The sequence below is a fragment of the Cebus imitator genome, unplaced genomic scaffold (genome assembly GCF_001604975.1).
Source record: "Cebus imitator isolate Cc_AM_T3 unplaced genomic scaffold, Cebus_imitator-1.0 Scaffold509, whole genome shotgun sequence".
Classification (NCBI taxonomy): Eukaryota; Metazoa; Chordata; class Mammalia; order Primates; family Cebidae; genus Cebus; species Cebus imitator.
In genome coordinates, this window is record NW_016107824.1 from 808,752 (window position 1) to 816,404 (window position 7,653).

Here is a 7,653-nt window from a genome sequence, read left to right on the forward strand (position 1 = left end):
CAGGAGGCGGAGGTTGCGGTGAGCCGAGATCGCGCCATTGCACTCCAGCCTGGGTAACAAGAGCGAAACTCTGTCTCAAAAAAAAAAAAAAAAATACAAAAAAATTAGCCAGGCATGGTAGTGGGCGCCTGTAATCCCAGCTACTCAGGAGGCTGAGGCGGAGAATTGCTTGAACCCAGGAGGTGGACGTCGCCGTGAGCCGAGATCGTGCCACTGTACTCCAGCCTAGGCAACAAAGTGAGACTCTGTCTCAAAAAAGAAACAAAAACCAATGGAAACTCTACCTTATACATACGTAAAATAAGCATAAGCTGAATCTGACTTTAGTTTAAGAGATGTTGTGAATAAGCTCTCTCAAATAAACAAAAGCCACTTAATAGAAACATGGGGCAAGATGCAGTGCTCACGCCTATAATCCCAGCACTACAGGAGGCTGACGTGGGTATATTTCTTGAGCCCAGGACTTCAAGACCAGCCTTGCCAACACAGGGAGACCCTCTCTCTGTATTGAGAAAAAGAAGAGGCAGGGGAATCACTTGAACCCAGGAGGCATAGGTTACAGTGAGCCCAGATCACACCATTGCACTCCATCCTGGGTGACAGATTAGAGCAAGACTCCATCTCAAAAATAAATAAATAATATACAATAAAATAGAAACAGTGGCCGGGTGCAGTGGCTCACGCCTGTAACCTCAGCACTTCGGGAGGCCCAGGTGGGTGGATCACAAGGTCAAGAAATTGAGACCATTCTGGCTAAAACGGTGAAACCCTCTCTCTACTAAAAACAGAAAAAATTATCGGGGCATGGTGGCACGCGCCTCTAGTTCAAGCCACTCGAGAGGCTGAGGCAGGAGAATGGCTTTAACACAGGAGGCAGAGGTTGCAGGGAGCCAAGATTGCACCACTGCACCCCAGCCTGCCAGACAGAGCAAGACAATGTCTCAAAAAAATAAAATAAAGTAAAATAATAGAAATAGCTATCAAAATTAACAAAGCACTCATTAAAATGGATCATTTCCTAAGCCTAAAAAGGCTTCTACGGCAATTATCTAACCGCCCGAGTTCCAGGAGCTAAGCATTGATGCCTTCTTTCATACAGCTTCACAAGAAAAACTAGAAAAGTTGAACTGCACAGACATTCCATTTAAAATTCAAACTAAGGCCCGACGCCGTGGCCTGTAATCCTTGCACTATGGGAGGCTGAGGCAGGTAGACAGTCAGGTCAGGAGTTTGAGACCAGCCTGGCCAATATGGTGAAAACCCAACTCTACTAAATATATAAAAATTAGCCAGGCATGTTGGCATGCACCTGTAGTCCCAGCTACTCGGGAGGCTGAGGCAGAAGAATCACTTGAACACAGGAGGCAGAGGTTGCAGCAAGGTGAGATCCCGCCACTGCACTCCACCCTGGGTGACAGAGCAAGACTCTAAACAATTCAAATTCAGAGAACACATACTAAAAACATTTCAAGATTTCAAGACAATAACTTTTAGTTATGTGAATTCATTCCATTTTTCTATAAAGTTTATCAAACAGGCCTCACTCAATTCCCACAGAGCACTGACTACACAGCAGTAATAAAGTGACACGGCGTACCATCAGACAAGGAATCTATCATCATTTTCACCTATTCACTACAAATATTTTGCTATTCAGAGACATTCATCCATTACACTTGCCATATGAGGGATGAAGGGACTTACACAGGGTAATGGACAGATCAAAACACTTATTTTGGCAACAAAATGCAGATTATTTTCTGAACTAGCATTTACTGATACTCTCTAATTATGTTATTTAATTGATAATGGGCTCACTGCCCATATGCAAAGTAAGTCTCCTCTTATATTTGACCAAACATAACTTTTCTGTATCAAACCTACTTAAATAGTCATAAGAGGAGGCCAGGCGCAGTGGCTCATGCCTGTAATCCCAGCACTTTGGAGGCCAAGGCAGGTGATCATGAGGTCAGGAGTTCAAGACCAGCCTGGCCAAGATGGTGAAACCCCATCTCTACTAAAAATGCAAAAATTAGCCAGGCATGGTGGCGGATGCCTGTAATCCCAGGTACTAGGAAGGCTGAGGCAGAGAACTGCTTAAACCCTGGAGGCGGAGGTTGCAGTGAGCCAAGATCGCACCAATGCCCTCCAGCCCAAGCAACACAGCAAGACTCCATCTCAAAAAAAAAAGGGCACAGAAAGCTCGGAAAAATATTCTCATATACAAATAGCACAGCATAGTTTTTTAAACTCTATTTGCAGTGAGTTCTACTTGTCAGTGTATCAACATTGTAATTACAGCTGACATGACAGCCACTCATCATCAGCAGCCCATCTGCGTGAGTGTGATGAAGCTACTGCTGGTGTGGGGTGATTAGCATGGCTAGTCCAGAGAACAGCATCTGACGGCGGCAAGGCAAGTTAGAAGGCCAACACAAATGAGAGCTGCAAAAGAGGAACTCAGGTTTTAAAGGTGACACATTTAAAAACAAACTTCTGCTAAATTGTGTTATATCTTACCACAGTAAAAATAAGACACAAGAAAAAAATGCTGAAAGTTTCAAGTTTGGGTCAAATTTAGCAATATCTTGTGGGGAACTTTTCAACAAACTCAAGAGGCATACACAAAGAACAGAGAAAACGTCATAGCAACTAGGTCTTTGTTCCCTCCCATCCCGTTCCATTCAGATGGCCAGCCTATCAAATGAGATCCTGCTCTTTGGGGAGAAACTACAGAAAGAGGAGAACAACAGCTGAATGGAGGGTGGGGGAGGCCACACCAACCATACTAGATCCAATGCAAGGGTCACAATGAAAGCTGAGAAAGATATCGCCCCCACCTCCCCTCCCCCCCGTTTTTTTTTTTTCTAGTTTAACTACAGTTGCAAAGTAGTATCAGAGGACTTGTGCAATCATTCTCTAATAGAACTCTAGGTCTTCCAGGGCAGCCAACACTTAGTAATGAGAAATCAAGGTCTGAAAGGCACCAAATAATCTCAGGGTCTCTGATTTTGAACTATCCAAGTTATGTCATTGACTGTGTCTGCACACAACAAAAACAGTAACTGTTTCAACAGCATTTTTTCCACAATTTCATCTTATATGTCTCATCACCACAAAAAGGATCTAAAGATTCGAAGTTTTGCAGTTCAACAATTGTGCACACTCATTTCTCATTTCAAGCGTTAAGGATATTGCTCAAATCACCGTATAAAACTCTCACCTCATATAAGAAAGCCTGAAATCTGATTTCTCTACCAAAAAAACCTTCTTCCTGCAAATACATACAAAACTAATCATAACCTGCAAAACCCATGAAATCTAAGCATGTTTACACCTTAACTGTTAGAAAAAAAATAGTTTTAATGCATACAGAGCTGGTAGACCAGCTTCATCCTCCCAAGCCTCTTCTAAAACTTCCTGGAACCTGGTATACAAGACTAACCTTCCCAAAACACAACAGAAACAGAAAATCTTAGGGGGGGCACCAGGAAAAGAGCAGGCCTCGAGAAAATCAAGACCCCCCCCCAACCTTCCGACGACACAGATACAAGAGTTAACAGCACAATCCCTCTTTGAGAAGGGGCTGAATCAATGTGGCAGGGCCGACCCTATACACACACACACACACACACACACACACGCGCGCGCGCGCACACACACACACACACCCCCCACACACACAGCTACCGCCCTGCCAGGGGATGATGAAATGAGGAACGGAAATTAACATTTCAGGCAACGTCTCACATTGTTCCTTGAGGCCAAGGGCTGCTGTTGCAGCCGCCACCGCCACCGCTTTCCTCCCAGCCGCCCCCCCGGCCCGCCTACCCTCCCCCTAACACCCCCAGCCCGGCTGCCCGCATTCCTGCCCCTCCTCGGCCTCCGCGCGCCTCCAGCAACTCTGACGCCCCCAGCTCCCCCGTTCGCCCGCCCCCTCCGGCTCGGAGCCCGAGAGCCGCCCGCTCTCACTTCAGAACAGCGATAATAAAAGGGACGCTGAGAATAACAACTACGACCAGCACCGCGAAGGCGCCTCTCGCGGGTCAGAGGTCGGCGCCTCCGCTCCGCAGCACCCGGCACCCGCCCGGGGCCCCTGGAGGCCCCTCCCGGCAGCCCCAGTCCCCAACACCCCTCCGGCCCGCCGCGGAGCCCCCCGTCCGCCTCTCACGGCCGCCCAGGCCCGCCGCGGAGCCCCCACTTGGTCCCCCACAGCCGCCCCGGGACCCCGGCCACCCAGGCCGGCCCGGAGCCCCCGTCCGCCCCTCACGGCCGCCTCGAACCGCTCGGCCTCCCTCACGGCGTTCCGAGCTCCCCCGACCTCCCAGGCCCGCCCCGGAACCCCTATTAGCCCCTCACGACAGCCCCGGGACCCCAAAATCCGCCGCCCACCCGGCCCCGGCCCCCCAGACCCGCCCCGAGGCCCGAGGCGCAGCTCCGCCGCCGGGGAAGGCCTGCAGGCCGCAAGGCCGCGCGAATGCTCCGCGCCCGCCCCGACCACCGCCCCCAGGCCGGCGGCACCTCTCACCGGGCTCCGAGGGCTGCGCGGCTCCGCGGCGGCTCAGCGGCGGGGCGCGGGCGCTGCCCATGCAGCCCGCGGCCGCGTTTCCCGGGCCGCGCGGCCCGAGCGGGAAGGCGGCGGCGGCGGCGGCGGCGGCGGCGCGGGCTCGGACCCGGCCGAGCTGCAAGGGCCGGCGGGAGGCGAGCCCGCCCCTCGGGCGCGCCCACGGCAGGGGCGAGCGCCGCGACTCCCGGTGTGGACGCTACTGAGGGGCCGTCTGGCCGCGGGCTCGGCGGCGGCGCCTCCCCGGCTGGGGCCCTCGGTCCATCGCGCACCGTCTCAGGGCGGCCTCTGGCTCCAGGACCCAGCGGCGGCTGCGGCGGGCGCCGGCCGCATGAGACGCTCCCGCCCATTGGCCCGCCGTATCCGCCACCGCCATTGGCCCGCCCCGGCCGGCCGTAGGGGCTGCGCACGTCACAGCGTCGGGAGGAAGCTCGCTAATGCAGTGAAGGGGCGAGGCGGGATTGACAGCCTCTGCGAGGGCCCGGAGGCGGGACTAGGAGGACGTCCCGGTAACGGTTGGGTAGGGTCCTGCGTAAGGGCGCACGCGACGCTGGAAGCAGCGAGCCACTGGATTGGCTGCTTCCGTCGCAAAGGGCGTGGGTCTTGCATTCTCGGGCCTGACGATTGGTCATTCCAAGTGCCGGAAGCGACAGGGATGTGGTCTGGAAACAAATCTGGTGTTGAGCTGCGAGACAAAACGTCCGCTTCGCGGGCCGGAGCGGCGGGTACTTGTCGTGTACCCGTGGTCTCTTGCCTGGCCCCGGCTGGTCCGGCCCCCGGAAGGCCCGGCTTCCGGCCGCACTGCCCTGGCGGGCGTCACGGGGCACGGAGAGCCCTGGGCGGCGGCCAAGGGAGGGGAAGGGACCGGGGCCTCGGGGCGGTCGCTCGGGGAGGGCTCTGGCCGCGCAGCCCGGCTCCCGCGCGGTGAAGCTTCCCCTGCCGTCCAAGGCAACGGCCCTCGGGCGGGTCGCGGCTCGAGAGCGCCTGGGCCTCCCGCTTTGAGAGCCTGAGCCGTGTGAGGAGCCAAGCGCCCGCGAGCCGCAGCCCCTGCCTTGCTAGTTCGGCAAGACGCGGAAAAGGTAGATGAGAACTGGCTTTGTTTGCCCCTAAAATTTATCAAGGCTCTAATAAGTATGGCTCTTGTTCTAAGTGCACCTGTGTTCTCATCCAGAACTAAACCAAAAAAGCCAGGTGAACAAAATCGGTGCTCCTTTGAGTGTCTTTTTTTCTTTTTTTTTATTTATTTTATTTATTTATTTATTTTTAAGATGGGATTTCACCATGTTGGTCAGGCTGGTCTTGAACTCCCAACCTCTGGTGATCCGCCCGTCTTGGCCTCCAAAGTGCTTGGATTACAGGCGTGAGCCACCACGCCTGGCCCGAGTGTGTTTTTTTAATTCTGCATCTTACTGAAGTCCAAGACAGCTGGTAAGCAAAATATTTACAGGCCTCAAATTAACGAAATAATGGAATTGCAAAGTCCTGAGCGGATAGACCGTGAAGATGGTCTTTCCCCTTGGGCAACACGCAGTATGGTCCAGTGACCTTCAGTTGTTAAACCGCCCATATTCAAATCCCAGTCTTACCAGTGACTAGCAGTCACCCTGGAGGCTTTGCCTCTCAGATCTTCAGTTTCTTGATGCGTAAAATGGGAACTACAAGTAGTACTACTTTTTTTTTCCCCTCTTTGAATCAGGCTCTGAATCCGTCGCCCATGCTGGAGTGCACTGCTGACTGCATCTTCTGCCTCCCGGGCTCAGCGGATCTTCCCAACTCAGCCTGCTGAGTAGCTGGGACCACAGGCAGGCACCACACCTGGCTAATTTTTAAAATTTTCGTAGAGAAAGGATCTTGCTGTGTTGCCCAGTCTGGTGTCAAAATCCTGGACTCAAGCTACCCTCCCTCCTGAGCTTCCCAAAGTCCTGGGATTATAGACATGAGCCACAGCGCCCGCCCGTAGCACCTATTTCAGACTCATAGGGAAGATTAAATGAAGAAGCTGTAGCACGGCGCTTAGCACACACTGGAGCTCTGTGGAAGCATTAGTTATGCTGTAACTGGACTTTTAGCCTACTGTAGGCAGCCAGATTTTGGTCTCCACCCCCAACTACTCGTGGCATTGGATGAGGGTGAACACCTGATAAAAACAGCCAATGTGGTGCAGGGCGCTGTGGCTCACTTCTGTAATCACAGCACTTTGGGACCCCGAGGCGGGCGGATCACAAGGTCAGGAGTTTGAGATCAGCCTGATCAACATGCTGAAAACGCGCCTCTACTGAAAATACAAAAAAATTAGCCAGGCTTGGTGGCACGTGCCCGTCTGTAATCCCAGCTACTCGGGAGGCTGAGGCAGGAGAATCACTTCAACCCAGGAGGTAGACGGTTGCAATGAGCCAAGATCGTGCCACTACACGCCAGTGTGGGCAACAGAGCAAGACTCCGTCTCAAAAAAAAACAAAAACAAAAACAAAAGCATAGCCATGTATGGGCTGATCAGCATTCATCAATAGGTGATCAAGGGTTTCCATATTTGCCTCACTGGAAAAAATATCTGGTAAAATCGACAAAATTCAGAGTCCTGGACCCCATCATCACCTGTTGAATTAATCTAGATGAGGGGGGACTAGAAATTGGTATTTTTTTATTTTGGTCCCTTACAATACTCATCATTGGGAATATTTGAAAAACATCAACCGAAGCAGTCAAGCTCACACTCAGGAATTTTTTCCCCCTGAGGCTGAGGGGCGTGGTATTCACAGGAGCTGGCAGTGCAGTCCAGCTTCAAGTGATCCTCCCACCTGAGTAGCTGAGATTACAGGCGAGCACCACCATGATCGGCTATCAAGGAAATTTTAAGTGCGAAATATTAATATGAATAAGCAGGCAGTTGACCTTGGAAACAGAATCTGAAACTACGCTAAGGTAGAAGCAAACTGAATTTCAACAGAAGCAGAACGTGTAAGCAAAAACTCTATGGTAAGGCCGGGCGCGGTGGCTCACACCTGTAATCCCAGCACTTTGGGAGGCCGAGGCGGGTGGATCACAAGGTCAAGAGATCGAGACCATCCTGGTCAACACGGTGAAACCCC

The 7,653-nt window shown here is 52.5% G+C and overlaps 1 protein-coding gene across 4 annotated transcripts in view; it reads right to left on the minus strand.

Moving 5' to 3' along the window:
• ANKRD11 (ankyrin repeat domain 11) overlaps nucleotides 1-4,876 on the minus strand; it is a 228,687-nt gene extending 223,811 nt beyond the window's left edge. For 2 of the 4 annotated variants that reach the window (XM_017513945.2, XM_017513943.2), the window contains exon 1: nucleotides 4,529-4,876. The gene's annotated coding sequence lies outside the window, so the exon portion shown is untranslated. The remainder of the gene's footprint in view (nucleotides 1-4,528) is intronic. The other 2 variants (XM_017513941.2, XM_017513938.2) reach the window with 1 other exon arrangement.
• Between the last annotated feature and the right edge of the window lie 2,777 nt (nucleotides 4,877-7,653).